At 43.5% G+C, this 25,000-nt stretch overlaps 64 non-coding genes across 64 annotated transcripts; 29 read left to right on the forward strand and 35 right to left on the reverse strand.

The window, feature by feature from the left end:
- The first annotated feature begins 78 nt into the window (after positions 1 to 78).
- Positions 79 to 151, forward strand: TRNAR-UCG (transfer RNA arginine (anticodon UCG)). The gene has a single exon. It is a non-coding gene; the product is annotated as a tRNA-Arg (tRNA).
- Positions 152 to 271: 120 nt separating this feature from the next.
- TRNAL-CAA (transfer RNA leucine (anticodon CAA)) lies at positions 272 to 381 on the reverse strand. The gene is made up of 2 exons: positions 344 to 381; positions 272 to 317 (listed from the first exon to the last, which is right to left on the reverse strand). It is a non-coding gene; the product is annotated as a tRNA-Leu (tRNA).
- Positions 382 to 1,012: 631 nt separating this feature from the next.
- TRNAL-CAA (transfer RNA leucine (anticodon CAA)) lies at positions 1,013 to 1,122 on the reverse strand. The gene is made up of 2 exons: positions 1,085 to 1,122; positions 1,013 to 1,058 (listed from the first exon to the last, which is right to left on the reverse strand). It is a non-coding gene; the product is annotated as a tRNA-Leu (tRNA).
- Positions 1,123 to 1,364: 242 nt separating this feature from the next.
- On the forward strand, positions 1,365 to 1,437 carry TRNAR-UCG (transfer RNA arginine (anticodon UCG)). The gene has a single exon. It is a non-coding gene; the product is annotated as a tRNA-Arg (tRNA).
- A 120-nt stretch (positions 1,438 to 1,557) lies between these two features.
- On the reverse strand, positions 1,558 to 1,667 carry TRNAL-CAA (transfer RNA leucine (anticodon CAA)). Its single transcript has 2 exons — positions 1,630 to 1,667; positions 1,558 to 1,603 (listed from the first exon to the last, which is right to left on the reverse strand). It is a non-coding gene; the product is annotated as a tRNA-Leu (tRNA).
- A 430-nt stretch (positions 1,668 to 2,097) lies between these two features.
- On the reverse strand, positions 2,098 to 2,207 carry TRNAL-CAA (transfer RNA leucine (anticodon CAA)). The gene is made up of 2 exons: positions 2,170 to 2,207; positions 2,098 to 2,143 (listed from the first exon to the last, which is right to left on the reverse strand). It is a non-coding gene; the product is annotated as a tRNA-Leu (tRNA).
- A 242-nt stretch (positions 2,208 to 2,449) lies between these two features.
- Positions 2,450 to 2,522, forward strand: TRNAR-UCG (transfer RNA arginine (anticodon UCG)). Its single transcript has one exon. It is a non-coding gene; the product is annotated as a tRNA-Arg (tRNA).
- Positions 2,523 to 2,638: 116 nt separating this feature from the next.
- TRNAL-CAA (transfer RNA leucine (anticodon CAA)) lies at positions 2,639 to 2,748 on the reverse strand. The gene is made up of 2 exons: positions 2,711 to 2,748; positions 2,639 to 2,684 (listed from the first exon to the last, which is right to left on the reverse strand). It is a non-coding gene; the product is annotated as a tRNA-Leu (tRNA).
- Positions 2,749 to 2,986: 238 nt separating this feature from the next.
- TRNAP-UGG (transfer RNA proline (anticodon UGG)) lies at positions 2,987 to 3,059 on the forward strand. The gene has a single exon. It is a non-coding gene; the product is annotated as a tRNA-Pro (tRNA).
- A 114-nt stretch (positions 3,060 to 3,173) lies between these two features.
- On the reverse strand, positions 3,174 to 3,283 carry TRNAL-CAA (transfer RNA leucine (anticodon CAA)). The gene is made up of 2 exons: positions 3,246 to 3,283; positions 3,174 to 3,219 (listed from the first exon to the last, which is right to left on the reverse strand). It is a non-coding gene; the product is annotated as a tRNA-Leu (tRNA).
- A 242-nt stretch (positions 3,284 to 3,525) lies between these two features.
- Positions 3,526 to 3,598, forward strand: TRNAR-UCG (transfer RNA arginine (anticodon UCG)). The gene has a single exon. It is a non-coding gene; the product is annotated as a tRNA-Arg (tRNA).
- A 116-nt stretch (positions 3,599 to 3,714) lies between these two features.
- TRNAL-CAA (transfer RNA leucine (anticodon CAA)) lies at positions 3,715 to 3,824 on the reverse strand. The gene is made up of 2 exons: positions 3,787 to 3,824; positions 3,715 to 3,760 (listed from the first exon to the last, which is right to left on the reverse strand). It is a non-coding gene; the product is annotated as a tRNA-Leu (tRNA).
- A 434-nt stretch (positions 3,825 to 4,258) lies between these two features.
- Positions 4,259 to 4,368, reverse strand: TRNAL-CAA (transfer RNA leucine (anticodon CAA)). Its single transcript has 2 exons — positions 4,331 to 4,368; positions 4,259 to 4,304 (listed from the first exon to the last, which is right to left on the reverse strand). It is a non-coding gene; the product is annotated as a tRNA-Leu (tRNA).
- Positions 4,369 to 4,726: 358 nt separating this feature from the next.
- TRNAR-UCG (transfer RNA arginine (anticodon UCG)) lies at positions 4,727 to 4,799 on the forward strand. The gene has a single exon. It is a non-coding gene; the product is annotated as a tRNA-Arg (tRNA).
- Positions 4,800 to 5,271: 472 nt separating this feature from the next.
- TRNAR-UCG (transfer RNA arginine (anticodon UCG)) lies at positions 5,272 to 5,344 on the forward strand. The gene has a single exon. It is a non-coding gene; the product is annotated as a tRNA-Arg (tRNA).
- Positions 5,345 to 5,458: 114 nt separating this feature from the next.
- Positions 5,459 to 5,568, reverse strand: TRNAL-CAA (transfer RNA leucine (anticodon CAA)). The gene is made up of 2 exons: positions 5,531 to 5,568; positions 5,459 to 5,504 (listed from the first exon to the last, which is right to left on the reverse strand). It is a non-coding gene; the product is annotated as a tRNA-Leu (tRNA).
- Positions 5,569 to 6,003: 435 nt separating this feature from the next.
- On the reverse strand, positions 6,004 to 6,113 carry TRNAL-CAA (transfer RNA leucine (anticodon CAA)). The gene is made up of 2 exons: positions 6,076 to 6,113; positions 6,004 to 6,049 (listed from the first exon to the last, which is right to left on the reverse strand). It is a non-coding gene; the product is annotated as a tRNA-Leu (tRNA).
- Positions 6,114 to 6,543: 430 nt separating this feature from the next.
- On the reverse strand, positions 6,544 to 6,653 carry TRNAL-CAA (transfer RNA leucine (anticodon CAA)). The gene is made up of 2 exons: positions 6,616 to 6,653; positions 6,544 to 6,589 (listed from the first exon to the last, which is right to left on the reverse strand). It is a non-coding gene; the product is annotated as a tRNA-Leu (tRNA).
- A 242-nt stretch (positions 6,654 to 6,895) lies between these two features.
- TRNAR-UCG (transfer RNA arginine (anticodon UCG)) lies at positions 6,896 to 6,968 on the forward strand. The gene has a single exon. It is a non-coding gene; the product is annotated as a tRNA-Arg (tRNA).
- A 114-nt stretch (positions 6,969 to 7,082) lies between these two features.
- Positions 7,083 to 7,192, reverse strand: TRNAL-CAA (transfer RNA leucine (anticodon CAA)). The gene is made up of 2 exons: positions 7,155 to 7,192; positions 7,083 to 7,128 (listed from the first exon to the last, which is right to left on the reverse strand). It is a non-coding gene; the product is annotated as a tRNA-Leu (tRNA).
- A 781-nt stretch (positions 7,193 to 7,973) lies between these two features.
- TRNAR-UCG (transfer RNA arginine (anticodon UCG)) lies at positions 7,974 to 8,046 on the forward strand. Its single transcript has one exon. It is a non-coding gene; the product is annotated as a tRNA-Arg (tRNA).
- A 120-nt stretch (positions 8,047 to 8,166) lies between these two features.
- Positions 8,167 to 8,276, reverse strand: TRNAL-CAA (transfer RNA leucine (anticodon CAA)). Its single transcript has 2 exons — positions 8,239 to 8,276; positions 8,167 to 8,212 (listed from the first exon to the last, which is right to left on the reverse strand). It is a non-coding gene; the product is annotated as a tRNA-Leu (tRNA).
- A 242-nt stretch (positions 8,277 to 8,518) lies between these two features.
- On the forward strand, positions 8,519 to 8,591 carry TRNAR-UCG (transfer RNA arginine (anticodon UCG)). Its single transcript has one exon. It is a non-coding gene; the product is annotated as a tRNA-Arg (tRNA).
- Positions 8,592 to 8,707: 116 nt separating this feature from the next.
- Positions 8,708 to 8,817, reverse strand: TRNAL-CAA (transfer RNA leucine (anticodon CAA)). Its single transcript has 2 exons — positions 8,780 to 8,817; positions 8,708 to 8,753 (listed from the first exon to the last, which is right to left on the reverse strand). It is a non-coding gene; the product is annotated as a tRNA-Leu (tRNA).
- Positions 8,818 to 9,251: 434 nt separating this feature from the next.
- TRNAL-CAA (transfer RNA leucine (anticodon CAA)) lies at positions 9,252 to 9,361 on the reverse strand. The gene is made up of 2 exons: positions 9,324 to 9,361; positions 9,252 to 9,297 (listed from the first exon to the last, which is right to left on the reverse strand). It is a non-coding gene; the product is annotated as a tRNA-Leu (tRNA).
- Positions 9,362 to 9,719: 358 nt separating this feature from the next.
- Positions 9,720 to 9,792, forward strand: TRNAR-UCG (transfer RNA arginine (anticodon UCG)). Its single transcript has one exon. It is a non-coding gene; the product is annotated as a tRNA-Arg (tRNA).
- A 472-nt stretch (positions 9,793 to 10,264) lies between these two features.
- Positions 10,265 to 10,337, forward strand: TRNAR-UCG (transfer RNA arginine (anticodon UCG)). Its single transcript has one exon. It is a non-coding gene; the product is annotated as a tRNA-Arg (tRNA).
- A 114-nt stretch (positions 10,338 to 10,451) lies between these two features.
- Positions 10,452 to 10,561, reverse strand: TRNAL-CAA (transfer RNA leucine (anticodon CAA)). Its single transcript has 2 exons — positions 10,524 to 10,561; positions 10,452 to 10,497 (listed from the first exon to the last, which is right to left on the reverse strand). It is a non-coding gene; the product is annotated as a tRNA-Leu (tRNA).
- Positions 10,562 to 10,803: 242 nt separating this feature from the next.
- On the forward strand, positions 10,804 to 10,876 carry TRNAQ-UUG (transfer RNA glutamine (anticodon UUG)). The gene has a single exon. It is a non-coding gene; the product is annotated as a tRNA-Gln (tRNA).
- A 120-nt stretch (positions 10,877 to 10,996) lies between these two features.
- TRNAL-CAA (transfer RNA leucine (anticodon CAA)) lies at positions 10,997 to 11,106 on the reverse strand. The gene is made up of 2 exons: positions 11,069 to 11,106; positions 10,997 to 11,042 (listed from the first exon to the last, which is right to left on the reverse strand). It is a non-coding gene; the product is annotated as a tRNA-Leu (tRNA).
- A 430-nt stretch (positions 11,107 to 11,536) lies between these two features.
- Positions 11,537 to 11,646, reverse strand: TRNAL-CAA (transfer RNA leucine (anticodon CAA)). The gene is made up of 2 exons: positions 11,609 to 11,646; positions 11,537 to 11,582 (listed from the first exon to the last, which is right to left on the reverse strand). It is a non-coding gene; the product is annotated as a tRNA-Leu (tRNA).
- A 242-nt stretch (positions 11,647 to 11,888) lies between these two features.
- On the forward strand, positions 11,889 to 11,961 carry TRNAR-UCG (transfer RNA arginine (anticodon UCG)). The gene has a single exon. It is a non-coding gene; the product is annotated as a tRNA-Arg (tRNA).
- Positions 11,962 to 12,075: 114 nt separating this feature from the next.
- On the reverse strand, positions 12,076 to 12,185 carry TRNAL-CAA (transfer RNA leucine (anticodon CAA)). Its single transcript has 2 exons — positions 12,148 to 12,185; positions 12,076 to 12,121 (listed from the first exon to the last, which is right to left on the reverse strand). It is a non-coding gene; the product is annotated as a tRNA-Leu (tRNA).
- A 781-nt stretch (positions 12,186 to 12,966) lies between these two features.
- On the forward strand, positions 12,967 to 13,039 carry TRNAR-UCG (transfer RNA arginine (anticodon UCG)). Its single transcript has one exon. It is a non-coding gene; the product is annotated as a tRNA-Arg (tRNA).
- A 120-nt stretch (positions 13,040 to 13,159) lies between these two features.
- On the reverse strand, positions 13,160 to 13,269 carry TRNAL-CAA (transfer RNA leucine (anticodon CAA)). Its single transcript has 2 exons — positions 13,232 to 13,269; positions 13,160 to 13,205 (listed from the first exon to the last, which is right to left on the reverse strand). It is a non-coding gene; the product is annotated as a tRNA-Leu (tRNA).
- A 431-nt stretch (positions 13,270 to 13,700) lies between these two features.
- TRNAL-CAA (transfer RNA leucine (anticodon CAA)) lies at positions 13,701 to 13,810 on the reverse strand. The gene is made up of 2 exons: positions 13,773 to 13,810; positions 13,701 to 13,746 (listed from the first exon to the last, which is right to left on the reverse strand). It is a non-coding gene; the product is annotated as a tRNA-Leu (tRNA).
- A 434-nt stretch (positions 13,811 to 14,244) lies between these two features.
- Positions 14,245 to 14,354, reverse strand: TRNAL-CAA (transfer RNA leucine (anticodon CAA)). Its single transcript has 2 exons — positions 14,317 to 14,354; positions 14,245 to 14,290 (listed from the first exon to the last, which is right to left on the reverse strand). It is a non-coding gene; the product is annotated as a tRNA-Leu (tRNA).
- Positions 14,355 to 14,712: 358 nt separating this feature from the next.
- TRNAR-UCG (transfer RNA arginine (anticodon UCG)) lies at positions 14,713 to 14,785 on the forward strand. The gene has a single exon. It is a non-coding gene; the product is annotated as a tRNA-Arg (tRNA).
- A 120-nt stretch (positions 14,786 to 14,905) lies between these two features.
- Positions 14,906 to 15,015, reverse strand: TRNAL-CAA (transfer RNA leucine (anticodon CAA)). The gene is made up of 2 exons: positions 14,978 to 15,015; positions 14,906 to 14,951 (listed from the first exon to the last, which is right to left on the reverse strand). It is a non-coding gene; the product is annotated as a tRNA-Leu (tRNA).
- A 242-nt stretch (positions 15,016 to 15,257) lies between these two features.
- Positions 15,258 to 15,330, forward strand: TRNAR-UCG (transfer RNA arginine (anticodon UCG)). Its single transcript has one exon. It is a non-coding gene; the product is annotated as a tRNA-Arg (tRNA).
- Positions 15,331 to 15,444: 114 nt separating this feature from the next.
- TRNAL-CAA (transfer RNA leucine (anticodon CAA)) lies at positions 15,445 to 15,554 on the reverse strand. The gene is made up of 2 exons: positions 15,517 to 15,554; positions 15,445 to 15,490 (listed from the first exon to the last, which is right to left on the reverse strand). It is a non-coding gene; the product is annotated as a tRNA-Leu (tRNA).
- Positions 15,555 to 15,796: 242 nt separating this feature from the next.
- Positions 15,797 to 15,869, forward strand: TRNAR-UCG (transfer RNA arginine (anticodon UCG)). The gene has a single exon. It is a non-coding gene; the product is annotated as a tRNA-Arg (tRNA).
- Positions 15,870 to 16,334: 465 nt separating this feature from the next.
- Positions 16,335 to 16,407, forward strand: TRNAR-UCG (transfer RNA arginine (anticodon UCG)). The gene has a single exon. It is a non-coding gene; the product is annotated as a tRNA-Arg (tRNA).
- Positions 16,408 to 16,899: 492 nt separating this feature from the next.
- Positions 16,900 to 16,972, forward strand: TRNAR-UCG (transfer RNA arginine (anticodon UCG)). The gene has a single exon. It is a non-coding gene; the product is annotated as a tRNA-Arg (tRNA).
- Positions 16,973 to 17,638: 666 nt separating this feature from the next.
- TRNAL-CAA (transfer RNA leucine (anticodon CAA)) lies at positions 17,639 to 17,748 on the reverse strand. Its single transcript has 2 exons — positions 17,711 to 17,748; positions 17,639 to 17,684 (listed from the first exon to the last, which is right to left on the reverse strand). It is a non-coding gene; the product is annotated as a tRNA-Leu (tRNA).
- Positions 17,749 to 17,990: 242 nt separating this feature from the next.
- TRNAR-UCG (transfer RNA arginine (anticodon UCG)) lies at positions 17,991 to 18,063 on the forward strand. Its single transcript has one exon. It is a non-coding gene; the product is annotated as a tRNA-Arg (tRNA).
- Positions 18,064 to 18,177: 114 nt separating this feature from the next.
- TRNAL-CAA (transfer RNA leucine (anticodon CAA)) lies at positions 18,178 to 18,287 on the reverse strand. Its single transcript has 2 exons — positions 18,250 to 18,287; positions 18,178 to 18,223 (listed from the first exon to the last, which is right to left on the reverse strand). It is a non-coding gene; the product is annotated as a tRNA-Leu (tRNA).
- A 242-nt stretch (positions 18,288 to 18,529) lies between these two features.
- TRNAR-UCG (transfer RNA arginine (anticodon UCG)) lies at positions 18,530 to 18,602 on the forward strand. The gene has a single exon. It is a non-coding gene; the product is annotated as a tRNA-Arg (tRNA).
- Positions 18,603 to 18,722: 120 nt separating this feature from the next.
- On the reverse strand, positions 18,723 to 18,832 carry TRNAL-CAA (transfer RNA leucine (anticodon CAA)). Its single transcript has 2 exons — positions 18,795 to 18,832; positions 18,723 to 18,768 (listed from the first exon to the last, which is right to left on the reverse strand). It is a non-coding gene; the product is annotated as a tRNA-Leu (tRNA).
- A 429-nt stretch (positions 18,833 to 19,261) lies between these two features.
- Positions 19,262 to 19,371, reverse strand: TRNAL-CAA (transfer RNA leucine (anticodon CAA)). Its single transcript has 2 exons — positions 19,334 to 19,371; positions 19,262 to 19,307 (listed from the first exon to the last, which is right to left on the reverse strand). It is a non-coding gene; the product is annotated as a tRNA-Leu (tRNA).
- A 242-nt stretch (positions 19,372 to 19,613) lies between these two features.
- TRNAR-UCG (transfer RNA arginine (anticodon UCG)) lies at positions 19,614 to 19,686 on the forward strand. The gene has a single exon. It is a non-coding gene; the product is annotated as a tRNA-Arg (tRNA).
- A 114-nt stretch (positions 19,687 to 19,800) lies between these two features.
- On the reverse strand, positions 19,801 to 19,910 carry TRNAL-CAA (transfer RNA leucine (anticodon CAA)). Its single transcript has 2 exons — positions 19,873 to 19,910; positions 19,801 to 19,846 (listed from the first exon to the last, which is right to left on the reverse strand). It is a non-coding gene; the product is annotated as a tRNA-Leu (tRNA).
- A 429-nt stretch (positions 19,911 to 20,339) lies between these two features.
- TRNAL-CAA (transfer RNA leucine (anticodon CAA)) lies at positions 20,340 to 20,449 on the reverse strand. The gene is made up of 2 exons: positions 20,412 to 20,449; positions 20,340 to 20,385 (listed from the first exon to the last, which is right to left on the reverse strand). It is a non-coding gene; the product is annotated as a tRNA-Leu (tRNA).
- A 434-nt stretch (positions 20,450 to 20,883) lies between these two features.
- On the reverse strand, positions 20,884 to 20,993 carry TRNAL-CAA (transfer RNA leucine (anticodon CAA)). The gene is made up of 2 exons: positions 20,956 to 20,993; positions 20,884 to 20,929 (listed from the first exon to the last, which is right to left on the reverse strand). It is a non-coding gene; the product is annotated as a tRNA-Leu (tRNA).
- Positions 20,994 to 21,351: 358 nt separating this feature from the next.
- On the forward strand, positions 21,352 to 21,424 carry TRNAR-UCG (transfer RNA arginine (anticodon UCG)). The gene has a single exon. It is a non-coding gene; the product is annotated as a tRNA-Arg (tRNA).
- Positions 21,425 to 21,544: 120 nt separating this feature from the next.
- TRNAL-CAA (transfer RNA leucine (anticodon CAA)) lies at positions 21,545 to 21,654 on the reverse strand. The gene is made up of 2 exons: positions 21,617 to 21,654; positions 21,545 to 21,590 (listed from the first exon to the last, which is right to left on the reverse strand). It is a non-coding gene; the product is annotated as a tRNA-Leu (tRNA).
- A 242-nt stretch (positions 21,655 to 21,896) lies between these two features.
- Positions 21,897 to 21,969, forward strand: TRNAR-UCG (transfer RNA arginine (anticodon UCG)). Its single transcript has one exon. It is a non-coding gene; the product is annotated as a tRNA-Arg (tRNA).
- Positions 21,970 to 22,083: 114 nt separating this feature from the next.
- Positions 22,084 to 22,193, reverse strand: TRNAL-CAA (transfer RNA leucine (anticodon CAA)). The gene is made up of 2 exons: positions 22,156 to 22,193; positions 22,084 to 22,129 (listed from the first exon to the last, which is right to left on the reverse strand). It is a non-coding gene; the product is annotated as a tRNA-Leu (tRNA).
- Positions 22,194 to 22,435: 242 nt separating this feature from the next.
- Positions 22,436 to 22,508, forward strand: TRNAR-UCG (transfer RNA arginine (anticodon UCG)). The gene has a single exon. It is a non-coding gene; the product is annotated as a tRNA-Arg (tRNA).
- Positions 22,509 to 22,622: 114 nt separating this feature from the next.
- On the reverse strand, positions 22,623 to 22,732 carry TRNAL-CAA (transfer RNA leucine (anticodon CAA)). Its single transcript has 2 exons — positions 22,695 to 22,732; positions 22,623 to 22,668 (listed from the first exon to the last, which is right to left on the reverse strand). It is a non-coding gene; the product is annotated as a tRNA-Leu (tRNA).
- A 242-nt stretch (positions 22,733 to 22,974) lies between these two features.
- TRNAR-UCG (transfer RNA arginine (anticodon UCG)) lies at positions 22,975 to 23,047 on the forward strand. The gene has a single exon. It is a non-coding gene; the product is annotated as a tRNA-Arg (tRNA).
- Positions 23,048 to 23,512: 465 nt separating this feature from the next.
- On the forward strand, positions 23,513 to 23,585 carry TRNAR-UCG (transfer RNA arginine (anticodon UCG)). The gene has a single exon. It is a non-coding gene; the product is annotated as a tRNA-Arg (tRNA).
- A 492-nt stretch (positions 23,586 to 24,077) lies between these two features.
- Positions 24,078 to 24,150, forward strand: TRNAR-UCG (transfer RNA arginine (anticodon UCG)). The gene has a single exon. It is a non-coding gene; the product is annotated as a tRNA-Arg (tRNA).
- Positions 24,151 to 24,816: 666 nt separating this feature from the next.
- Positions 24,817 to 24,926, reverse strand: TRNAL-CAA (transfer RNA leucine (anticodon CAA)). Its single transcript has 2 exons — positions 24,889 to 24,926; positions 24,817 to 24,862 (listed from the first exon to the last, which is right to left on the reverse strand). It is a non-coding gene; the product is annotated as a tRNA-Leu (tRNA).
- Positions 24,927 to 25,000: the final 74 nt, after the last annotated feature.

The following is a 25,000-nucleotide window of genomic DNA, read 5'->3' on the forward strand; positions in this document are numbered from 1 at the left end:
ATCATCTTTTACACATTGTAATTAATCTTGGATAGTTTTAAAGTAGTTCGGAATCCTTAACACTGGCCAACCAGTCAGGACCGTGTGGCCTAATGGATAAGGCGTCTGACTTCGGATCAGAAGATTGAGGGTTCGAGTCCCTTCGTGGTCGCAGTGGCACTTGGTTGACGTGTTCATCTCCTTTTAACGTTCGTAAGAATGTGCTCTCATGACTCCTAAAATTAATATATCAGTTAGAGGCACGTGACCGTGTCTTAGGCCAAAAACGCATTGTCAGAAGTGGGATTTGAACCCACGCCTCCATCTGGAGACCAGAACACCCAAGTATGGGGAAGAAACTACTCTTGAGTCTGGCGCCTTAGACCACTCGGCCATCCTGACAAACACAGCTTCCTTACCTTTTCCTCTTCCCCCTTGGGAACACTAAAAATTAGTTAGAGGCACGGAACCATGTCTTAGGCCAAAAAATGCATTGTCAAAAGTGGGCTTTGAACCCACGCCTCCATTGGGAGACCAGAACACCCAAGTATGGGGAAGAAACTACTCTTGAGTCTGGCGCCTTAGACCACTCGGCCATCCTGACAAACACAGCTTCCTCACCCTTTCCTCTTCCCCCTTGGGAACACTAAAAATTTAAATATCCCTTTGTTATTGTCGGAGAATGAGGAATATCAATGTTTGTTGATTTGAGAGAGAAACAGCAATCTTTTTTTTTTTTCAGAAGAGGGAGATCAGTGATAAGTGGAAATCATCTTTTACACATTGTAATTAATCTTGGATAGTTTTAAAGTGGTTCGAAATCCTTAACGCAGGCCAACCAAACAAGACCGCGTGGTCTAATGGATAAGGCGTCTGACTTTGAATCAGAAGATTGAGGGTTTGAGTCCCTTCGTGGTCGCATTTGGTTGACGTGTTCATCTCCTTTTAACGTTCGTAAGAATGTGCTCTCATGACACCTAAAAGTAAAATGTCAGTTAGAGGCACGTGACCGTGTCTTAGGCCAAAAACGCATTGTCAGAAGTGGGATTTGAACCCACGCCTCCATCTGGAGACCAGAACACCCAAGTATGGGGAAGAAACTACTCTTGAGTCTGGCGCCTTAGACCACTCGGCCATCCTGACAAACACAGCTACCATACCCTTTCCTCTTCCCCCTTGGGAACACTAAAAATGTTAAATATCCCTTTGTTATTGTCGGAGAATGAAGAATATCAATGTTTGTTGATTAGAGAGAGAAACAGCAATCTTTTTTTTTTTCAGAAGTGGGAGATCAGTGATGAGTGGAAATCATCTTTTACACATTGTAATTAATCTTGGATAGTTTTAAAGTAGTTCGGAATCCTTAACACTGGCCAACCAGTCAGGACCGTGTGGCCTAATGGATAAGGTGTCTGACTTCGGATCAGAAGATTGAGGGTTCGAGTCCCTTCGTGGTCGCAGTGGCACTTGGTTGACATGTTCATCTCCTTTTAACGTTCGTAAGAATGTGCTCTCATGACTCCTAAAAGTAAAATATCAGTTAGAGGCACGTGACCGTGTCTTAGGCCAAAAACACATTGTCAGAAGTGGGATTTGAACCCACGCCTCCATCTGGAGACCAGAACACCCAAGTATGGGGAAGAAACTACTCTTGAGTCTGGCGCCTTAGACCACTCGGCCATCCTGACAAACACAGCTACCATACCCTTTCCTCTTCCCCCTTGGGAACACTAAAAATGTTAAATATCCCTTTGTTATTGTCGGAGAATCAAGAATATCAATGTTTGTTGATTAGAGAGAGAAACAGCAATCTTTTTTTTTTTCAGAAGTGGGAGATCAGTGATAAGTGGAAATCATCTTTTACACATTGTAGTTCATCTTGGATCGCTTTAAAGTGGTTCGAAATCCTTAACGCAGGCCAACCAAACAAGACCGTGTGGCCTAATGGATAAGGCGTCTGACTTCGAATCAGAAGATTGAGGGTTCGAGTCCCTTGTGGTCGCATTTGGTTGACGTGTTCATTTCCTCTTTTAACGTTCGTAAGAATGTGCTCTCATGACTCCTAAAGGTAGAATATCAGTTAGAGGCACGTGACCGTGTCTTAGGCCAAAAACACATTGTCAGAAGTGGGATTTGAACCCACGCCTCCATCTGGAGACCAGAACACCCAAGTATGGGGAAGAAACTACTCTTGAGTCTGGCGCCTTAGACCACTCGGCCATCCTGACAAACACAGCTTCCTTACCTTTTCCTCTTCCCCCTTGGGAACACTATAAATGTTAAATATCCCTTTGTTATTGTCGGAGGATGAAGAATATCAATGTTTGTTGATTAGAGAGAGAAACAGCAATCTCTTTTTTTTTCAGAAGTGGGAGATCAGTGATAAGTGGAAATCATCTTTTACACATTGTAGTTCATCTTGGATCGCTTTAAAGTGGTTCGAAATCCTTAACGCAGGCCAACCAAACAAGACCGCGTGGCCTAATGGATAAGGTGTCTGGCTTCGAATCAGAAGATTGAGGGTTCGAGTCCCTTCGTGGTCGCATTTGGTTGACGTGTTCATTTCCTCTTTTAACGTTCGTAAGAATGTGCTCTCATGACTGCTAAAAGTAGAATATCAGTTAGAGGCACGTGACCGTGTCTTAGGCCAAAAACGCATTGTCAGAAGTGGGATTTGAACCCACGCCTCCATCTGGAGACCAGAACACCCAAGTATGGGGAAGAAACTACTCTTGAGTCTGGTGCCTTAGACCACTCGGCCATCCTGACAAACACAGCTACCGTACCATTTCCTCTTCCCCCTTGGGAACACTAAAAATGTTAAATATCCCTTTGTTATTGTCGGAGAATGAAGAATATCAATGTTTGTTGATTAGAGAGAGAAACAGCAATCTTTTTTTCAGAAGTGGGAGATCAGTGATAAGTGGAAATCATCTTTTACACATTGTAGTTCATCTTGGATCGCTTTAAAGTGGTTCGAAATCCTTAACGCAGGCCAACCAAACAAGACCGCGTGGTCTAATGGATAAGGCGTCTGACTTGGAATCAGAAGATTGAGGGTTCGAGTCCCTTCGTGGTTGCATTTGGTTGACGTGTTCATCTCCTTTTAACGTTAGTAAGAATGTGCTCTCATGACTCTTAAAAGTAAAATATCAGTTAGAGGCACGTGACCGTGTCTTAGGCCAAAAACACATTGTCAGAAGTGGGATTTGAACCCACGCCTCCATCTGGAGACCAGAACACCCAAGTATGGGGAAGAAATTACTCTTGAGTCTGGCGCCTTAGACCACTCGGCCATCCTGACAAACACAGCTTCCTTACCTTTTCCTCTTCCCCCTTGGGAACACTATAAATGTTAAATATCCCTTTGTTATAGTCGGAGGATGAAGAATATCAATGTTTGTTGATTAGAGAGAGAAACAGCAATCTCTTTTTTTTTCAGAAGTGGGAGATCAGTGATAAGTGGAAATCATCTTTTACACATTGTAGTTCATCTTGGATCGCTTTAAAGTGGTTCGAAATCCTTAACGCAGGCCAACCAAACAAGACCGCGTGGCCTAATGGATAAGGTGTCTGACTTCGAATCAGAAGATTGAGGGTTCGAGTCCCTTCGTGGTCGCATTTGGTTGACGTGTTCATTTCCTCTTTTAACGTTCGTAAGAATGTGCTCTCATGGCTCCTAAAAAGAGAATATCAGTTAGAGGCACGTGACCGTGTCTTAGGCCAAAAACGCATTGTCAGAAGTGGGATTTGAACCCACGCCTCCATCTGGAGACCAGAACACCCAAGTATGGGGAAGAAACTACTCTTGAGTCTGGCGCCTTAGACCACTCGGCCATCCTGACAAACACAGCTACCGTCCCATTTCCTCTTCCCCCTTGGGAACACTAAAAATGCTAAATATCCCTTTGTTATTGTCGGAGAATGAAGAATATCAATGTTTGTTGATTAGAGAGAGAAACAGCAATCTTTTTTTTTTCAGAAGTGGGAGATCAGTGATAAGTGGAAATCATCTTTTACACATTGTAATTAATCTTGGATAGTTTTAAAGTAGTTCGGAATCCTTAACATGAGCCAACTAGTCAGGACCGTGTGGCCTAATGGATAAGGCGTCTGACTTCGGATCAGAAGTTTCACGGTTTGAGTCCCTTCGTGATCGCAGTGGCACTTGGTTGACGTGTTCATCTCCTTTTAACGTTCGTAAGAATGTGCTCTCATGACTCCTAAAAGTAAAATATCAGTTAGAGGCACGTGACCGTGTCTTAGGCCAAAAACGTATTGTCAGAAGTGGGATTTGAACCCACGCCTCCATCTGGAGACCAGAACACCCAAGTATGGGGAAGAAACTACTCTTGAGTCTGGCGCCTTAGACCACTCGGCCATCCTGACAAACACAGCTTCCTTACCTTTTCCTCTTCCCCCTTGGGAACACTAAAAATTAGTTAGAGGCACGGAACCATGTCTTAGGCCAAAAAATGCATTGTCAAAAGTTGGCTTTGAACCCATGCCTCCATTGGGAGACCAGAACACCCAAGTATGGGGAAGAAACTACTCTTGAGTCTGGCGCCTTAGACCACTCGGCCATCCTGACAAACACAGCTACCATACCCCCTTGGGAACAGGAAATCTTTTTTTTTTTTCAGAAGTGGGAGATCAGTGATAAGTGGAAATCATCTTTTACACATTGTAATTAATCTTGGATAGTTTTAAAGTAGTTTGGAATCCTTAACACGGGCCAACCAGTCAGGACCGTGTGGCCTAATGGATAAGGCGTCTGACTTCGGATCAGAAGATTGAGGGTTCGAGTCCCTTCGTGGTCGCAGTGGAATTTGGTTGACGTGTTCATCTCCTTTTAACGTTCGGAAGAATGTGCTCTCTTGACTCCTAAAAGTAAAATATCAGTTAGAGGCACGTGACCGTGTCTTAGGCCAAAAACGCATTGTCAGATGTGGGATTTGAACCCACGCCTCCATCTGGAGACCAGAACACCCAAGTATGGGGAAGAAACTACTCTTGAGTCTGGCGCCTTAGACCACTCGGCCATCCTGACAAACACAGCTTCCTTACCTTTTCCTCTTCCCCCTTGGGAACACTATAAATGTTAAATATCCCTTTGTTATAGTCGGAGGATGAAGAATATCAATGTTTGTTGATTAGAGAGAGAAACAGCAATCTCTTTTTTTTTCAGAAGTGGGAGATCAGTGATAAGTGGAAATCATCTTTTACACATTGTAGTTCATCTTGGATCGCTTTAAAGTGGTTCGAAATCCTTAACGCAGGCTGACCAAACAAGACCGCGTGGCCTAATGGATAAGGCGTCTGACTTCGAATCAGAAGATTGAGGGTTCGAGTCCCTTCGTGGTCGCATTTGGTTGACGTGTTCATCTCCTTTTAACGTTCGTAAGAATGTACTCTCATGACTCCTAAAAGTAGAATATCAGTTAGAGGCACGTGACCGTGTCTTAGGCCAAAAACACATTGTCAGAAGTGGGATTTGAACCCACGCCTCCATCTGGAGACCAGAACACCCAAGTATGGGGAAGAAACTACTCTTGAGTCTGGCGCCTTAGACCACTCGGCCATCCTGACAAACACAGCTACCATACCCTTTCCTCTTCCCCCTTGGGAACACTAAAAATGTTAAATATCCCTTTGTTATTGTCGGAGAATGAAGAATATCAATGTTTGTTGATTAGAGAGAGAAACAGCAATCTTTTTTTTTTTCAGAAGTGGGAGATCAGTGATAAATGGAAATCTTCTTTTACACATTGTAGTTCATCTTGGATCGCTTTAAAGTGGTTCGAAATCCTAAACGCAGGCCAACCAAACAAGACCGCGTGGCATAATGGATAAGGCGTCTGACTTTGAATCAGAAGATTGAGGGTTCGAGTCCCTTCGTGGTCGCAGTTTCACTTGGTTGATGTGTTCATCTCCTTTTAACGTTCGTAAGAATGTGCTCTCATGACTCCTAAAAGTAAAATATCAGTTAGAGGCACGTGACCGTGTCTTAGGCCAAAAACACATTGTCAGAAGTGGGATTTGAACCCACGCCTCCATCTGGAGACCAGAACACCCAAGTATGGGGAAGAAACTACTCTTGAGTCTGGCGCCTTAGACCACTCGGCCATCCTGACAAACACAGCTACCATACCCTTTCCTCTTCCCCCTTGTGAACACTAAAAATGTTAAATATCCCTTTGTTATTGTCGGAGAATGAAGAATATCAATGTTTGTTGATTAGAGAGAGAAACAGCAATCTTTTTTTTTTTCAGAAGTGGGAGATCAGTGATAAGTGGAAATCATCTTTTACACATTGTAGTTCATCTTGGATCGCTTTAAAGTGGTTCGAAATCATTAACGCAGGCCAACAAAACAAGACCGTGTGGCCTAATGGATAAGGCGTCTGACTTCGAATCAGAAGATTGAGGGTTCGAGTCCCTTGTGGTCGCATTTGGTTGACGTGTTCATTTCCTCTTTTAACGTTCGTAAGAATGTGCTCTCATGACTCCTAAAGCTAGAATATCAGTTAGAGGCACGTGACCGTGTCTTAGGCCAAAAACACATTGTCAGAAGTGGGATTTGAACCCACGCCTCCATCTGGAGACCAGAACACCCAAGTATGGGGAAGAAACTACTCTTGAGTCTGGCGCCTTAGACCACTCGGCCATCCTGACAAACACAGCTACCATACCCTTTCCTCTTCCCCCTTGGGAACACTAAAAATGTTAAATATCCCTTTGTTATTGTCGGAGAATGAAGAATATCAATGTTTGTTGATTAGAGAGAGAAACAGCAATCTTTTTTTTTTTCAGAAGTGGGAGATCAGTGATAAGTGGAAATCATCTTTTACACATTGTAGTTCATCTTGGATCGCTTTAAAGTGGTTCGAAATCCTTAACGCAGGCCAACCAAACAAGACCGCGTGGTCTAATGGATAAGGCGTCTGACTTCGAATCAGAAGATTGAGGGTTCGAGTCCCTTCGTGGTTGCATTTGGTTGACGTGTTCATCTCCTTTTAACGTTAGTAAGAATGTGCTCTCATGACTCCTAAAAGTAAAATGTCAGTTAGAGGCACGTGACCGTGTCTTAGGCCAAAAACGCATTGTCAGAAGTGGGATTTGAACCCACGCCTCCATCTGGAGACCAGAACACCCAAGTATGGGGAAGAAACTACTCTTGAGTCTGGCGCCTTAGACCACTCGGCCATCCTGACAAACACAGCTTCCTTACCTTTTCCTCTTCCCCCTTGGGAACACTTAAAATGTTAAATATACCTTTGTTATAGTCGGAGGATGAAGAATATCAATGTTTGTTGATTAGAGAGAGAAACAGCAATCTTTTTTTTTTCAGAGTTGGGAGATCAGTGATAAATGGAAATCATCTTTTACACATTGTAGTTCATCTTGGATCGCTTTAAAGTGGTTCGAAATCCTAAACGCAGGCCAACCAAACAAGACCGCGTGGCCTAATGGATAAGGCGTCTGACTTCTGATTAGAAGATTGAGGGTTCGAGTCCCTTGTGGTTGCATTTGGGTGACGTGTTCATTTCCTCTTTTAACGTTCGTAAGAATGTGCTCTCATGACTCCTAAAAGTAGAATATCAGTTAGAGGCACGTGACCGTGTCTTAGGCCAAAAACACATTGTCAGAAGTGGGATTTGAACCCACACCTCCATCTGGAGACCAGAACACCCAAGTATGGGGAAGAAACTACTCTTGAGTCTGGCACCTTGGACCACTCGGCCATCCTGACAAACACAGCTACCATACCCTTTCCTCTTCCTCCTTGGGAACACTAAAAATGTTAAATATCCCTTTGTTATTGTCGGAGAATGAAGAATATCAATGTTTGTTGATTAGAGAGAGAAACAGCAATCTTTTTTTTTTTCAGAAGTGGGAGATCAGTGATAAGTGGAAATCATCTTTTACACATTGTAATTAATCTTGGATAGTTTTAAAGTAGTTCGGAATCCTTAACACTGGCCAACCAGTCAGGACCGTGTGGCCTAATGGATAAGGCGTCTGACTTCGGATCAGAAGATTGAGGGTTCGAGTCCCTTCGTGGTCGCAGTGGCACTTGGTTGACTCGTTCATCTCCTTTTAACGTTCGTAAGAATGTGCTCTCATGACTCTTAAAAGTAAAATATCAGTTAGAGGCACGTGACCGTGTCTTAGGCCAAAAACACATTGTCAGAAGTGGGATTTGAACCCACGCCTCCATCTGGAGACCAGAACACCCAAGTATGGGGAAGAAATTACTCTTGAGTCTGGCGCCTTAGACCACTCGGCCATCCTGACAAACACAGCTTCCTTACCTTTTCCTCTTCCCCCTTGGGAACACTATAAATGTTAAATATCCCTTTGTTATAGTCGGAGGATGAAGAATATCAATGTTTGTTGATTAGAGAGAGAAACAGCAATCTCTTTTTTTTTCAGAAGTGGGAGATCAGTGATAAGTGGAAATCATCTTTTACACATTGTAGTTCATCTTGGATCGCTTTAAAGTGGTTCGAAATCCTTAACGCAGGCCAACCAAACAAGACCGCGTGGCCTAATGGATAAGGTGTCTGACTTCGAATCAGAAGATTGAGGGTTCGAGTCCCTTCGTGGTCGCATTTGGTTGACGTGTTCATTTCCTCTTTTAACGTTCGTAAGAATGTGCTCTCATGACTCCTAAAAAGAGAATATCAGTTAGAGGCACGTGACCGTGTCTTAGGCCAAAAACGCATTGTCAGAAGTGGGATTTGAACCCACGCCTCCATCTGGAGACCAGAACACCCAAGTATGGGGAAGAAACTACTCTTGAGTCTGGCGCCTTAGACCACTCGGCCATCCTGACAAACACAGCTACCGTCCCATTTCCTCTTCCCCCTTGGGAACACTAAAAATGCTAAATATCCCTTTGTTATTGTCGGAGAATGAAGAATATCAATGTTTGTTGATTAGAGAGAGAAACAGCAATCTTTTTTTTTTCAGAAGTGGGAGATCAGTGATAAGTGGAAATCATCTTTTACACATTGTAATTAATCTTGGATAGTTTTAAAGTAGTTCGGAATCCTTAACATGAGCCAACTAGTCAGGACCGTGTGGCCTAATGGATAAGGCGTCTGACTTCGGATCAGAAGATTCACGGTTTGAGTCCCTTCGTGATCGCAGTGGCACTTGGTTTACGTGTTCATCTCCTTTTAACGTTCGTAAGAATGTGCTCTCATGACTCCTAAAAGTAAAATATCAGTTAGAGGCACGTGACCGTGTCTTAGGCCAAAAACGTATTGTCAGAAGTGGGATTTGAACCCACGCCTCCATCTGGAGACCAGAACACCCAAGTATGGGGAAGAAACTACTCTTGAGTCTGGCGCCTTAGACCACTCGGCCATCCTGACAAACACAGCTTCCTTACCTTTTCCTCTTCCCCCTTGGGAACACTAAAAATTAGTTAGAGGCACGGAACCATGTCTTAGGCCAAAAAATGCATTGTCAAAAGTGGGCTTTGAACCCATGCCTCCATTGGGAGACCAGAACACCCAAGTATGGGGAAGAAACTACTCTTGAGTCTGGCGCCTTAGACCACTCGGCCATCCTGACAAACACAGCTACCATACCCCCTTGGGAACAGGAAATCTTTTTTTTTTTTCAGAAGTGGGAGATCAGTGATAAGTGGAAATCATCTTTTACACATTGTAATTAATCTTGGATAGTTTTAAAGTAGTTTGGAATCCTTAACACGGGCCAACCAGTCAGGACCGTGTGGCCTAATGGATAAGGCGTCTGACTTCGGATCAGAAGATTGAGGGTTCGAGTCCCTTCGTGGTCGCAGTGGAATTTGGTTGACGTGTTCATCTCCTTTTAACGTTCGGAAGAATGTGCTCTCTTGACTCCTAAAAGTAAAATATCAGTTAGAGGCACGTGACCGTGTCTTAGGCCAAAAACGCATTGTCAGATGTGGGATTTGAACCCACGCCTCCATCTGGAGACCAGAACACCCAAGTATGGGGAAGAAACTACTCTTGAGTCTGGCGCCTTAGACCACTCGGCCATCCTGACAAACACAGCTTCCTTACCTTTTCCTCTTCCCCCTTGGGAACACTATAAATGTTAAATATCCCTTTGTTATAGTCGGAGGATGAAGAATATCAATGTTTGTTGATTAGAGAGAGAAACAGCAATCTCTTTTTTTTTCAGAAGTGGGAGATCAGTGATAAGTGGAAATCATCTTTTACACATTGTAGTTCATCTTGGATCGCTTTAAAGTGGTTCGAAATCCTTAACGCAGGCCGACCAAACAAGACCGCGTGGCCTAATGGATAAGGCGTCTGACTTCGAATCAGAAGATTGAGGGTTCGAGTCCCTTCGTGGTCGCATTTGGTTGACGTGTTCATCTCCTTTTAACGTTCGTAAGAATGTACTCTCATGACTCCTAAAAGTAGAATATCAGTTAGAGGCACGTGACCGTGTCTTAGGCCAAAAACACATTGTCAGAAGTGGGATTTGAACCCACGCCTCCATCTGGAGACCAGAACACCCAAGTATGGGGAAGAAACTACTCTTGAGTCTGGCGCCTTAGACCACTCGGCCATCCTGACAAACACAGCTACCATACCCTTTCCTCTTCCCCCTTGGGAACACTAAAAATGTTAAATATCCCTTTGTTATTGTCGGAGAATGAAGAATATCAATGTTTGTTGATTAGAGAGAGAAACAGCAATCTTTTTTTTTTTCAGAAGTGGGAGATCAGTGATAAATGGAAATCTTCTTTTACACATTGTAGTTCATCTTGGATCGCTTTAAAGTGGTTCGAAATCCTAAACGCAGGCCAACCAAACAAGACCGCGTGGCCTAATGGATAAGGCGTCTGACTTTGAATCAGAAGATTGAGGGTTCGAGTCCCTTCGTGGTCGCAGTTTCACTTGGTTGATGTGTTCATCTCCTTTTAACGTTCGTAAGAATGTGCTCTCATGACTCCTAAAAGTAAAATATCAGTTAGAGGCACGTGACCGTGTCTTAGGCCAAAAACACATTGTCAGAAGTGGGATTTGAACCCACGCCTCCATCTGGAGACCAGAACACCCAAGTATGGGGAAGAAACTACTCTTGAGTCTGGCGCCTTAGACCACTCGGCCATCCTGACAAACACAGCTACCATACCCTTTCCTCTTCCCCCTTGTGAACACTAAAAATGTTAAATATCCCTTTGTTATTGTCGGAGAATGAAGAATATCAATGTTTGTTGATTAGAGAGAGAAACAGCAATCTTTTTTTTTTTCAGAAGTGGGAGATCAGTGATAAGTGGAAATCATCTTTTACACATTGTAGTTCATCTTGGATCGCTTTAAAGTGGTTCGAAATCATTAACGCAGGCCAACAAAACAAGACCGTGTGGCCTAATGGATAAGGCGTCTGACTTCGAATCAGAAGATTGAGGGTTCGAGTCCCTTGTGGTCGCATTTGGTTGACGTGTTCATTTCCTCTTTTAACGTTCGTAAGAATGTGCTCTCATGACTCCTAAAGCTAGAATATCAGTTAGAGGCACGTGACCGTGTCTTAGGCCAAAAACACATTGTCAGAAGTGGGATTTGAACCCACGCCTCCATCTGGAGACCAGAACACCCAAGTATGGGGAAGAAACTACTCTTGAGTCTGGCGCCTTAGACCACTCGGCCATCCTGACAAACACAGCTACCATACCCTTTCCTCTTCCCCCTTGGGAACACTAAAAATGTTAAATATCCCTTTGTTATTGTCGGAGAATGAAGAATATCAATGTTTGTTGATTAGAGAGAGAAACAGCAATCTTTTTTTTTTTCAGAAGTGGGAGATCAGTGATAAGTGGAAATCATCTTTTACACATTGTAGTTCATCTTGGATCGCTTTAAAGTGGTTCGAAATCCTTAACGCAGGCCAACCAAACAAGACCGCGTGGTCTAATGGATAAGGCGTCTGACTTCGAATCAGAAGATTGAGGGTTCGAGTCCCTTCGTGGTTGCATTTGGTTGACGTGTTCATCTCCTTTTAACGTTAGTAAGAATGTGCTCTCATGACTCCTAAAAGTAAAATGTCAGTTAGAGGCACGTGACCGTGTCTTAGGCCAAAAACGCATTGTCAGAAGTGGGATTTGAACCCACGCCTCCATCTGGAGACCAGAACACCCAAGTATGGGGAAGAAACTACTCTTGAGTCTGGCGCCTTAGACCACTCGGCCATCCTGACAAACACAGCTTCCTTACCTTTTCCTCTTCCCCCTTGGGAACACTTAAAATGTTAAATATACCTTTGTTATAGTCGGAGGATGAAGAATATCAATGTTTGTTGATTAGAGAGAGAAACAGCAATCTTTTTTTTTTCAGAGTTGGGAGATCAGTGATAAATGGAAATCATCTTTTACACATTGTAGTTCATCTTGGATCGCTTTAAAGTGGTTCGAAATCCTAAACGCAGGCCAACCAAACAAGACCGCGTGGCCTAATGGATAAGGCGTCTGACTTCTGATTAGAAGATTGAGGGTTCGAGTCCCTTGTGGTTGCATTTGGGTGACGTGTTCATTTCCTCTTTTAACGTTCGTAAGAATGTGCTCTCATGACTCCTAAAAGTAGAATATCAGTTAGAGGCACGTGACCGTGTCTTAGGCCAAAAACACATTGTCAGAAGTGGGATTTGAACCCACACCTCCATCTGGAGACCAGAACACCCAAGTATGGGGAAGAAACTACTCTTGAGTCTGGCACCTTGGACCACTCGGCCATCCTGACAAACACAGCTACCATACCCTTTCCTCTTCCTCCTTGGGAACACTAAAAATGTTAAATATCCCTTTGTTATTGTCGGAGAATGAAGAATATCAATGTTTGTTGATTAGAGAGAGAAACAGCAATCTTTTTTTTTTTCAGAAGTGGGAGATCAGTGATAAGTGGAAATCATCTTTTACACATTGTAATTAATCTTGGATAGTTTTAAAGTAGTTCGGAATCCTTAACACTGGCCAACCAGTCAGGACCGTGTGGCCTAATGGATAAGGCGTCTGACTTCGGATCAGAAGATTGAGGGTTCGAGTCCCTTCGTGGTCGCAGTGGCACTTGGTTGACTCGTTCATCTCCTTTTAACGTTCGTAAGAATGTGCTCTCATGACTCTTAAAAGTAAAATATCAGTTAGAGGCACGTGACCGTGTCTTAGGCCAAAAACACATTGTCAGAAGTGGGATTTGAACCCACGCCTCCATCTGGAGACCAGAACACCCAAGTATGGGGAAGAAACTACTCTTGAGTCTGGCGCCTTAGACCACTCGGCCATCCTGACAAACACAGCTTCCTTACCTTTTCCTCTTCCCCCTTGGGAACACTATAAATGTTAAATATCCCTTTGTTATAGTCGGAGGATGAAGAATATCAATGTTTGTTGATTAGAGAGAGAAACAGCAATCTCTTTTTTTTTCAGAAGTGGGAGATCAGTGATAAGTGGAAATCATCTTTTACACATTGTAGTTCATCTTGGATCGCTTTAAAGTGGTTCGAAATCCTTAACGCAGGCCAACCAAACAAGACCGCGTGGCGTAATGGATAAGGTGTCTGACTTCGAATCAGAAGATTGAGGGTTCGAGTCCCTTCGTGGTCGCATTTGGTTGACGTGTTCATTTCCTCTTTTAACGTTCGTAAGAATGTGCTCTCATGACTCCTAAAAAGAGAATATCAGTTAGAGGCACGTGACCGTGTCTTAGGCCAAAAACGCATTGTCAGAAGTGGGATTTGAACCCACGCCTCCATCTGGAGACCAGAACACCCAAGTATGGGGAAGAAACTACTCTTGAGTCTGGCGCCTTAGACCACTCGGCCATCCTGACAAACACAGCTACCGTCCCATTTCCTCTTCCCCCTTGGGAACACTAAAAATGCTAAATATCCCTTTGTTATTGTCGGAGAATGAAGAATATCAATGTTTGTTGATTAGAGAGAGAAACAGCAATCTTTTTTTTTTCAGAAGTGGGAGATCAGTGATAAGTGGAAATCATCTTTTACACATTGTAATTAATCTTGGATAGTTTTAAAGTAGTTCGGAATCCTTAACATGAGCCAACTAGTCAGGACCGTGTGGCCTAATGGATAAGGCGTCTGACTTCGGATCAGAAGATTCACGGTTTGAGTCCCTTCGTGATCGCAGTGGCACTTGGTTGACGTGTTCATCTCCTTTTAACGTTCGTAAGAATGTGCTCTCATGACTCCTAAAAGTAAAATATCAGTTAGAGGCACGTGACCGTGTCTTAGGCCAAAAACGTATTGTCAGAAGTGGGATTTGAACCCACGCCTCCATCTGGAGACCAGAACACCCAAGTATGGGGAAGAAACTACTCTTGAGTCTGGCGCCTTAGACCACTCGGCCATCCTGACAAACACAGCTTCCTTACCTTTTCCTCTTCCCCCTTGGGAACACTAAAAATTAGTTAGAGGCACGGAACCATGTCTTAGGCCAAAAAATGCATTGTCAAAAGTGGGCTTTGAACCCATGCCTCCATTGGGAGACCAGAACACCCAAGTATGGGGAAGAAACTACTCTTGAGTCTGGCGCCTTAGACCACTCGGCCATCCTGACAAACACAGCTACCATACCCCCTTGGGAACAGGAAATCTTTTTTTTTTTTCAGAAGTGGGAGATCAGTGATAAGTGGAAATCATCTTTTACACATTGTAATTAATCTTGGATAGTTTTAAAGTAGTTTGGAATCCTTAACACGGGCCAACCAGTCAGGACCGTGTGGCCTAATGGATAAGGCGTCTGACTTCGGATCAGAAGATTGAGGGTTCGAGTCCCTTCATGGTCGCAGTGGAATTTGGTTGACGTGTTCATCTCCTTTTAACGTTCGGAAGAATGTGCTCTCTTGACTCCTAAAAGTAAAATATCAGTTAGAGGCACGTGACCGTGTCTTAGGCCAAAAACGCATTGTCAGAAGTGGGATTTGAACCCACGCCTCCATCTGGAGACCAGAACACCCAAGTATGGGGAAGAAACTACTCTTGAGTCTGGCGCCTTAGACCACTCGGCCATCCTGACAAACACAGCTTCCTTACCTTTTCCTCTTCCCCCTTGGGAACACTATAAATGTTAAATATCCCTTTGTTATAGTCGGAGGATGAAGAATATCAATGTTTGTTGATTAGAGAGAGAAACAGCAATCTCTTTTTTTTTCAGAAGTGGGAGATCAGTGATAAGTGGAAATCATCTTTTACACATTGTAGTTCATCTTGGATCGCTTTAAAGTGGTTCGAAATCCTTAACGCAGGCCGACCAAACAAGACCGCGTGGCCTAATGGATAAGGCGTCTGACTTCGAATCAGAAGATTGAGGGTTCGAGTCCCTTCGTGGTCGCATTTGGTTGACGTGTTCATCTCCTTTTAACGTTCGTAAGAATGTACTCTCATGACTCCTAAAAGTAGAATATCAGTTAGAGGCACGTGACCGTGTCTTAGGCCAAAAACACATTGTCAGAAGTGGGATTTGAACCCACGCCTCCATCTGGAGACCAGAACACCCAAGTATGGGGAAGAAACTACTCTTGAGTCTGGCGCCTTAGACCACTCGGCCATCCTGACAAACACAGCTACCATACCCTTTCCTCTTCCCCCTTGGGAACACTAAAAATGTTAAATATCCCTTTGTTATTGTCGGAGAATGAAGAATATCAATGTTTGTTGATTAGAGAGAGAAACAGCAATCTTTTTTTTTTTCAGAAGTGGGAGATCAGTGATAAATGGAAATCTTCTTTTACACATTGTAGTTCATCTTGGATCGCTTTAAAGTGGTTCGAAATCCTAAACGCAGGCCAACCAAACAAGACCGCGTGGCCTAATGGATAAGGCGTCTGACTTCGAATCAGAAGATTGAGGGTTCGAGTCCCTTCGTGGTCGCATTTAGTTGACGTGTTCATCTCCTTTTAACGTTCGTAAGAATGTGCTCTCATGACTCCTAAAAGTAAAATGTCAGTTAGAGGCACGTGACTGTGTCTTAGGCCAAAAACGCATTGTCAGAAGTGGGATTTGAACCCATACCTCCATCTGGAGACCAGAACACCCAAGTATGGGGAAGAAACTACTCTTGAGTCTGGCGCCTTAGACCACTCGGCCATCCTGACAAACACAGCTTCCTTACCTTTTCCTCTTCCCCCTTGGGAACACTAAAAATGTTAAATATACCTTTGTTATAGTCGGAGGATGAAGAATATCAATGTTTGTTGATTAGAGAGAGAAACAGCAATCTTTTTTTTTTCAGAGTTGGGAGATCAGTGATAAATGGAAATCATCTTTTACACATTGTAGTTCATCTTGGATCGCTTTAAAGTGGTTCGAAATCCTAAACGCAGGCCAACCAAACAAGACCGCGTGGCCTAATGGATAAGGCGTCTGACTTCGGATCAGAAGATTGAGGGTTCGAGTCCCTTCGTGGTCGCAGTTTCACTTGGTTGATGTGTTCATCTCCTTTTAACGTTCGTAAGAATGTGCTCTCATGACTCCTAAAAGTAAAATATCAGTTAGAGGCACGTGACCGTGTCTTAGGCCAAAAACGCATTGTCAGAAGTGGGATTTGAACCCACGCCTCCATCTGGAGACCAAAACACCCAAGTATGGGGAAGAAACTACTCTTGAGTCTGGCGCCTTAGACCACTAGGCCATCCTGACAAACACAGCTACCGTATCTTTTCCTCTTCCCCCTTGGGAACACTAAAAATGTTAAATATCCCTTTGTTATTGTCGGAGAATGAAGAATATCAATGTTTGTTGATTAGAGAGAGAAACAGCAATCTTTTTTTTTTTCAGAAGTGGGAGATCAGTGATAAGTGGAAATCATCTTTTACACATTGTAGTTCATCTTGGATCGCTTTAAAGTGGTTCGAAAACCACTTTAAAGCGATCGGAATCCTTAACTGAACCAACCAGTCAGGACCGTGTGGCCTAATGGATAAGGCGTCTGACTTCGGATCAGAAGATTGAGGGTTTGAGTCCCTTCGTGGTCGCAGTGGCACTTGGTTGACGTGTTCATCTCCTTTTAACGTTCGTAAGAATGTGCTCTCATGACTCCTAAAAGTAAAATATCAGTTAGAGGCACGTGACCGTGTCTTAGGCCAAAAACGGATTGTCAGAAGTGGGATTTGAACCCACGCCTCCATCTGGAGACCAGAACACCCAAGTATGGGGAAGAAACTACTCTTGAGTTTGGCACCTTAGACCACTCGGCCATCCTGACTAACACAGCTACCGTATCTTTTCCTCTTCCCCCTTGGGAACACTAAAAATTTTAAATATCCCTTTGTTATTGTCGGAGAATGAGGAACATCAATGTTTGTTGATTAGAGAGAGAAACAGCAATCTTTTTTTTTTTTCAGAAGAGGGAGATCAGTGATAAGTGGAAATCATCTTTTACACATTGTAATTAATCTTGGATAGTTTTAAAGTAGTTCGGAATCCTTAACACGGGCCAACCAGTCAGGACCGTGTGGCCTAATGGATAAGGCGTCTGACTTTGGATCAGAAGATTGAGGGTTCGAGTCCCTTCGTGGTTGCAGTGGCACTTGGTTGACGTGTTCATCTCCTTTTAACGTTCGTAAGAATGTGCTCTCATGACTCCTAAAAGTAAAATATCAGTTAGAGGCACGTGACCGTGTCTTAGGCCAAAAACACATTGTCAGAAGTGGGATTTGAACCCACGCCTCCATCTGGAGACCAGAACACCCAAGTATGGGGAAGAAACTACTCTTGAGTCTGGCGCCTTAGACCACTCGGCCATCCTGACAAACACAGCTTCCTTACCTTTTCCTCTTCCCCCTTGGGAACACTATAAATGTTAAATATCCCTTTGTTATAGTCGGAGGATGAAGAATATCAATGATTGTTGATTAGAGAGAGAAACAGCAATCTCTTTTTTTTTCAGAAGTGGGAGATCAGTGATAAGTGGAAATCATCTTTTACACATTGTAGTTCATCTTGGATCGCTTTAAAGTGGTTCGAAATCCTTAACGCAGGCCAACCAAACAAGACCGCGTGGCCTAATGGAAAAGGCGTCTGACTTCGAATCAGAAGATTGAGGGTTCGAGTCCCTTCGTGGTCGCATTTGGTTGACGTGTTCATCTCCTTTTAACGTTCGTAAGAATGTGCTCTCATGACTCCTAAAAGTAAAATGTCAGTTAGAGGCACGTGACCGTGTCTTAGGCCAAAAACGCATTGTCAGAAGTGGGATTTGAACCCACGCCTCCATCTGGAGACCAGAACACCCAAGTATGGGGAAGAAACTACTCTTGAGTCTGGCGCCTTAGACCACTCGGCCATCCTGACAAACACAGCTACCATACCCTTTCCTCTTCCCCCTTGGGAACACTAAAAATGTTAAATATCCCTTTGTTATTGTCGGAGAATGAAGAATATCAATGTTTGTTGATTAGAGAGAGAAACAGCAATCTTTTTTTTTTTCAGAAGTGGGAGATCAGTGATAAGTGGAAATCATCTTTTACACATTGTAATTAATCTTGGATAGTTTTAAAGTAGTTCGGAATCCTTAACACTGGCCAACCAGTTAGGACCGTGTGGCCTAATGGATAAGGTGTCTGACTTCGGATCAGAAGATTGAGGGTTCGAGTCCCTTCGTGGTCGCAGTGGCACTTGGTTGACATGTTCATCTCCTTTTAACGTTCGTAAGAATGTGCTCTCATGACTCCTAAAAGTAAAATATCAGTTAGAGGCACGTGACCGTGTCTTAGGCCAAAAACACATTGTCAGAAGTGGGATTTGAACCCACGCCTCCATCTGGAGACCAGAACACCCAAGTATGGGGAAGAAACTACTCTTGAGTCTGGCGCCTTAGACCACTCGGCCATCCTGACAAACACAGCTACCATACCCTTTCCTCTTCCCCCTTGGGAACACTAAAAATGTTAAATATCCCTTTGTTATTGTCGGAGAATGAAGAATATCAATGTTTGTTGATTAGAGAGAGAAACAGCAATCTTTTTTTTTTTCAGAAGTGGGAGATCAGTGATAAGTGGAAATCATCTTTTACACATTGTAGTTCATCTTGGATCGCTTTAAAGTGGTTCGAAATCCTTAACGCAGGCCACCAAACAAGACCGTGTGGCCTAATGGATAAGGCGTCTGACTTCGAATCAGAAGATTGAGGGTTCGAGTCCCTTGTGGTCGCATTTGGTTGACGTGTTCATTTCCTCTTTTAACGTTCGTAAGAATGTGCTCTCATGACTCCTAAAGGTAGAATATCAGTTAGAGGCACGTGACCGTGTCTTAGGCCAAAAACACATTGTCAGAAGTGGGATTTGAACCCACGCCTCCATCTGGAGACCAGAACACCCAAGTATGGGGAAGAAACTACTCTTGAGTCTGGCGCCTTAGACCACTCGGCCATCCTGACAAACACAGCTTCCTTACCTTTTCCTCTTCCCCCTTGGGAACACTATAAATGTTAAATACCCCTTTGTTATAGTCGGAGGATGAAGAATATCAATGTTTGTTGATTAGAGAGAGAAACAGCAATCTCTTTTTTTTTCAGAAGTGGGAGATCAGTGATAAGTGGAAATCATCTTTTACACATTGTAGTTCATCTTGGATCGCTTTAAAGTGGTTCGAAATCCTTAACGCAGGCCAACCAAACAAGACCGCGTGGTCTAATGGATAAGGCGTCTGACTTCGAATCAGAAGATTGAGGGTTCGAGTCCCTTCGTGGTTGCATTTGGTTGACGTGTTCATCTCCTTTTAACGTTAGTAAGAATGTGCTCTCATGACTCCTAAAAGTAAAATGTCAGTTAGAGGCACGTGACCGTGTCTTAGGCCAAAAACGCATTGTCAGAAGTGGGATTTGAACCCACGCCTCCATCTGGAGACCAGAACACCCAAGTATGGGGAAGAAACTACTCTTGAGTCTGGCGCCTTAGACCACTCGGCCATCCTGACAAACACAGCTTACTTACCTTTTCCTCTTCCCCCTTGGGAACACTTAAAATGTTAAATATACCTTTGTTATAGTCGGAGGATGAAGAATATCAATGTTTGTTGATTAGAGAGAGAAACAGCAATCTTTTTTTTTTCAGAGTTGGGAGATCAGTGATAAATGGAAATCATCTTTTACACATTGTAGTTCATCTTGGATCGCTTTAAAGTGGTTCGAAATCCTAAACGCAGGCCAACCAAACAAGACCGCGTGGCCTAATGGATAAGGCGTCTGACTTCTGATTAGAAGATTGAGGGTTCGAGTCCCTTGTGGTCGCATTTGGGTGACGTGTTCATTTCCTCTTTTAACGTTCGTAAGAATGTGCTCTCATGACTCCTAAAAGTAGAATATCAGTTAGAGGCACGTGACCGTGTCTTAGGCCAAAAACACATTGTCAGAAGTGGGATTTGAACCCACACCTCCATCTGGAGACCAGAACACCCAAGTATGGGGAAGAAACTACTCTTGAGTCTGGCGCCTTAGACCACTCGGCCATCCTGACAAACACAGCTACCGTCCCATTTCCTCTTCCCCCTTGGGAACACTAAAAATGCTAAATATCCCTTTGTTATTGTCGGAGAATGAAGAATATCAATGTTTGTTGATTAGAGAGAGAAACAGCAATCTTTTTTTTTTCAGAAGTGGGAGATCAGTGATAAGTGGAAATCATCTTTTACACATTGTAATTAATCTTGGATAGTTTTAAAGTAGTTCGGAATCCTTAACATGAGCCAACTAGTCAGGACCGTGTGGCCTAATGGATAAGGCGTCTGACTTCGGATCAGAAGATTCACGGTTTGAGTCCCTTCGTGATCGCAGTGGCACTTGGTTGACGTGTTCATCTCCTTTTAACGTTCGTAAGAATGTGCTCTCATGACTCCTAAAAGTAAAATATCAGTTAGAGGCACGTGACCGTGTCTTAGGCCAAAAACGTATTGTCAGAAGTGGGATTTGAACCCACGCCTCCATCTGGAGACCAGAACACCCAAGTATGGGGAAGAAACTACTCTTGAGTCTGGCGCCTTAGACCACTCGGCCATCCTGACAAACACAGCTTCCTTACCTTTTCCTCTTCCCCCTTGGGAACACTAAAAATTAGTTAGAGGAACGGAACCATGTCTTAGGCCAAAAAATGCATTGTCAAAAGTGGGCTTTGAACCCATGCCTCCATTGGGAGACCAGAACACCCAAGTATGGGGAAGAAACTACTCTTGAGTCTGGCGCCTTAGACCACTCGGCCATCCTGACAAACACAGCTACCATACCCCCTTGGGAACAGGAAATCTTTTTTTTTTTTCAGAAGTGGGAGATCAGTGATAAGTGGAAATCATCTTTTACACATTGTAATTAATCTTGGATAGTTTTAAAGTAGTTTGGAATCCTTAACACGGGCCAACCAGTCAGGACCGTGTGGCCTAATGGATAAGGCGTCTGACTTCGGATCAGAAGATTGAGGGTTCGAGTCCCTTCGTGGTCGCAGTGGAATTTGGTTGACGTGTTCATCTCCTTTTAACGTTCGGAAGAATGTGCTCTCTTGACTCCTAAAAGTAAAATATCAGTTAGAGGCACGTGACCGTGTCTTAGGCCAAAAACGCATTGTCAGAAGTGGGATTTGAACCCACGCCTCCATCTGGAGACCAGAACACCCAAGTATGGGGAAGAAACTACTCTTGAGTCTGGCGCCTTAGACCACTCGGCCATCCTGACAAACACAGCTACCATACCCTTTCCTCTTCCCCCTTGGGAACACTAAAAATGTTAAATATCCCTTTGTTATTGTCGGAGAATGAAGAATATCAATGTTTGTTGATTAGAGAGAGAAACAGCAATCTTTTTTTTTTTCAGAAGTGGGAGATCAGTGATAAGTGGAAATCATCTTTTACACATTGTAGTTCATCTTGGATCGCTTTAAAGTGGTTCGAAATCCTTAACGCAGGCCAACCAAACAAGACCGCGTGGCCTAATGGATAAGGCGTCTGACTTCGAATCAGAAGATTGAGGGTTCGAGTCCCTTCGTGGTCGCATTTGGTTGACGTGTTCATCTCCTTTTAACGTTCGTAAGAATGTGCTCTCATGACTCCTAAAAGTAAAATGTCAGTTAGAGGCACGTGACCGTGTCTTAGGCCAAAAACACATTGTCAGAAGTGGGATTTGAACCCACGCCTCCATCTGGAGACCAGAACACCCAAGTATGGGGAAGAAACTACTCTTGAGTCTGGCGCCTTAGACCACTCGGCCATCCTGACAAACACAGCTTCCTTACCTTTTCCTCTTCCCCCTTGGGAACACTATAAATGTTAAATATCCCTTTGTTATAGTCGGAGGATGAAGAATATCAATGTTTGTTGATTAGAGAGAGAAACAGCAATCTCTTTTTTTTTCAGAAGTGGGAGATCAGTGATAAGTGGAAATCATCTTTTACACATTGTAGTTCATCTTGGATCGCTTTAAAGTGGTTCGAAATCCTTAACGCAGGCCGACCAAACAAGACCGCGTGGCCTAATGGATAAGGCGTCTGACTTCGAATCAGAAGATTGAGGGTTCGAGTCCCTTCGTGGTCGCATTTGGTTGACGTGTTCATCTCCTTTTAACGTTCGTAAGAATGTACTCTCATGACTCCTAAAAGTAGAATATCAGTTAGAGGCACGTGACCGTGTCTTAGGCCAAAAACACATTGTCAGAAGTGGGATTTGAACCCACGCCTCCATCTGGAGACCAGAACACCCAAGTATGGGGAAGAAACTACTCTTGAGTCTGGCGCCTTAGACCACTCGGCCATCCTGACAAACACAGCTACCATACCCTTTCCTCTTCCCCCTTGGGAACACTAAAAATGTTAAATATCCCTTTGTTATTGTCGGAGAATGAAGAATATCAATGTTTGTTGATTAGAGAGAGAAACAGCAATCTTTTTTTTTTTCAGAAGTGGGAGATCAGTGATAAATGGAAATCTTCTTTTACACATTGTAGTTCATCTTGGATCGCTTTAAAGTGGTTCGAAATCCTAAACGCAGGCCAACCAAACAAGACCGCGTGGCCTAATGGATAAGGCGTCTGACTTCGAATCAGAAGATTGAGGGTTCGAGTCCCTTCGTGGTCGCATTTAGTTGACGTGTTCATCTCCTTTTAACGTTCGTAAGAATGTGCTCTCATGACTCCTAAAAGTAAAATGTCAGTTAGAGGCACGTGACTGTGTCTTAGGCCAAAAACGCATTGTCAGAAGTGGGATTTGAACCCATACCTCCATCTGGAGACCAGAACACCCAAGTATGGGGAAGAAACTACTCTTGAGTCTGGCGCCTTAGACCACTCGGCCATCCTGACAAACACAGCTTCCTTACCTTTTCCTCTTCCCCCTTGGGAACACTAAAAATGTTAAATATACCTTTGTTATAGTCGGAGGATGAAGAATATCAATGTTTGTTGATTAGAGAGAGAAACAGCAATCTTTTTTTTTTCAGAGTTGGGAGATCAGTGATAAATGGAAATCATCTTTTACACATTGTAGTTCATCTTGGATCGCTTTAAAGTGGTTCGAAATCCTAAACGCAGGCCAACCAAACAAGACCGCGTGGCCTAATGGATAAGGCGTCTGACTTCGGATCAGAAGATTGAGGGTTCGAGTCCCTTCGTGGTCGCAGTTTCACTTGGTTGATGTGTTCATCTCCTTTTAACGTTCGTAAGAATGTGCTCTCATGACTCCTAAAAGTAAAATATCAGTTAGAGGCACGTGACCGTGTCTTAGGCCAAAAACGCATTGTCAGAAGTGGGATTTGAACCCACGCCTCCATCTGGAGACCAAAACACCCAAGTATGGGGAAGAAACTACTCTTGAGTCTGGCGCCTTAGACCACTAGGCCATCCTGACAAACACAGCTACCGTATCTTTTCCTCTTCCCCCTTGGGAACACTAAAAATGTTAAATATCCCTTTGTTATTGTCGGAGAATGAAGAATATCAATGTTTGTTGTTTAGAGAGAGAAACAGCAATCTTTTTTTTTTTCAGAAGTGGGAGATCAGTGATAAGTGGAAATCATCTTTTACACATTGTAGTTCATCTTGGATCGCTTTAAAGTGGTTCGAAAACCACTTTAAAGCGATCGGAATCCTTAACTGAACCAACCAGTCAGGACCGTGTGGCCTAATGGATAAGGCGTCTGACTTCGGATCAGAAGATTGAGGGTTTGAGTCCCTTCGTGGTCGCAGTGGCACTTGGTTGACGTGTTCATCTCCTTTTAACGTTCGTAAGAATGTGCTCTCATGACTCCTAAAAGTAAAATATCAGTTAGAGGCACGTGACCGTGTCTTAGGCCAAAAACGGATTGTCAGAAGTGGGATTTGAACCCACGCCTCCATCTGGAGACCAGAACACCCATGTATGGGGAAGAAACTACTCTTGAGTTTGGCACCTTAGACCACTCGGCCATCCTGACTAACACAGCTACCGTATCTTTTCCTCTTCCCCCTTGGGAACACTAAAAATTTTAAATATCCCTTTGTTATTGTCGGAGAATGAGGAACATCAATGTTTGTTGATTAGAGAGAGAAACAGCAATCTTTTTTTTTTTTCAGAAGAGGGAGATCAGTGATAAGTGGAAATCATCTTTTACACATTGTAATTAATCTTGGATAGTTTTAAAGTAGTTCGGAATCCTTAACACGGGCCAACCAGTCAGGACCGTGTGGCCTAATGGATAAGGCGTCTGACTTTGGATCAGAAGATTGAGGGTTCGAGTCCCTTCGTGGTCGCAGTGGCACTTGGTTGACGTGTTCATCTCCTTTTAATGTTCGTAAGAATGTGCTCTCATGACTCCTAAAAGTAAAATATCAGTTAGAGGCACGTGACCGTGTCTTAGGCCAAAAACACATTGTCAGAAGTGGGATTTGAACCCACGCCTCCATCTGGAGACCAGAACACCCAAGTATGGGGAAGAAACTACTCTTGAGTCTGGCGCCTTAGACCACTCGGCCATCCTGACAAACACAGCTTCCTTACCTTTTCCTCTTCCCCCTTGGGAACACTATAAATGTTAAATATCCCTTTGTTATAGTC

Source organism: Hyla sarda, chromosome 9 (assembly GCF_029499605.1).
Source record: "Hyla sarda isolate aHylSar1 chromosome 9, aHylSar1.hap1, whole genome shotgun sequence".
Classification (NCBI taxonomy): domain Eukaryota; kingdom Metazoa; phylum Chordata; class Amphibia; order Anura; family Hylidae; genus Hyla; species Hyla sarda.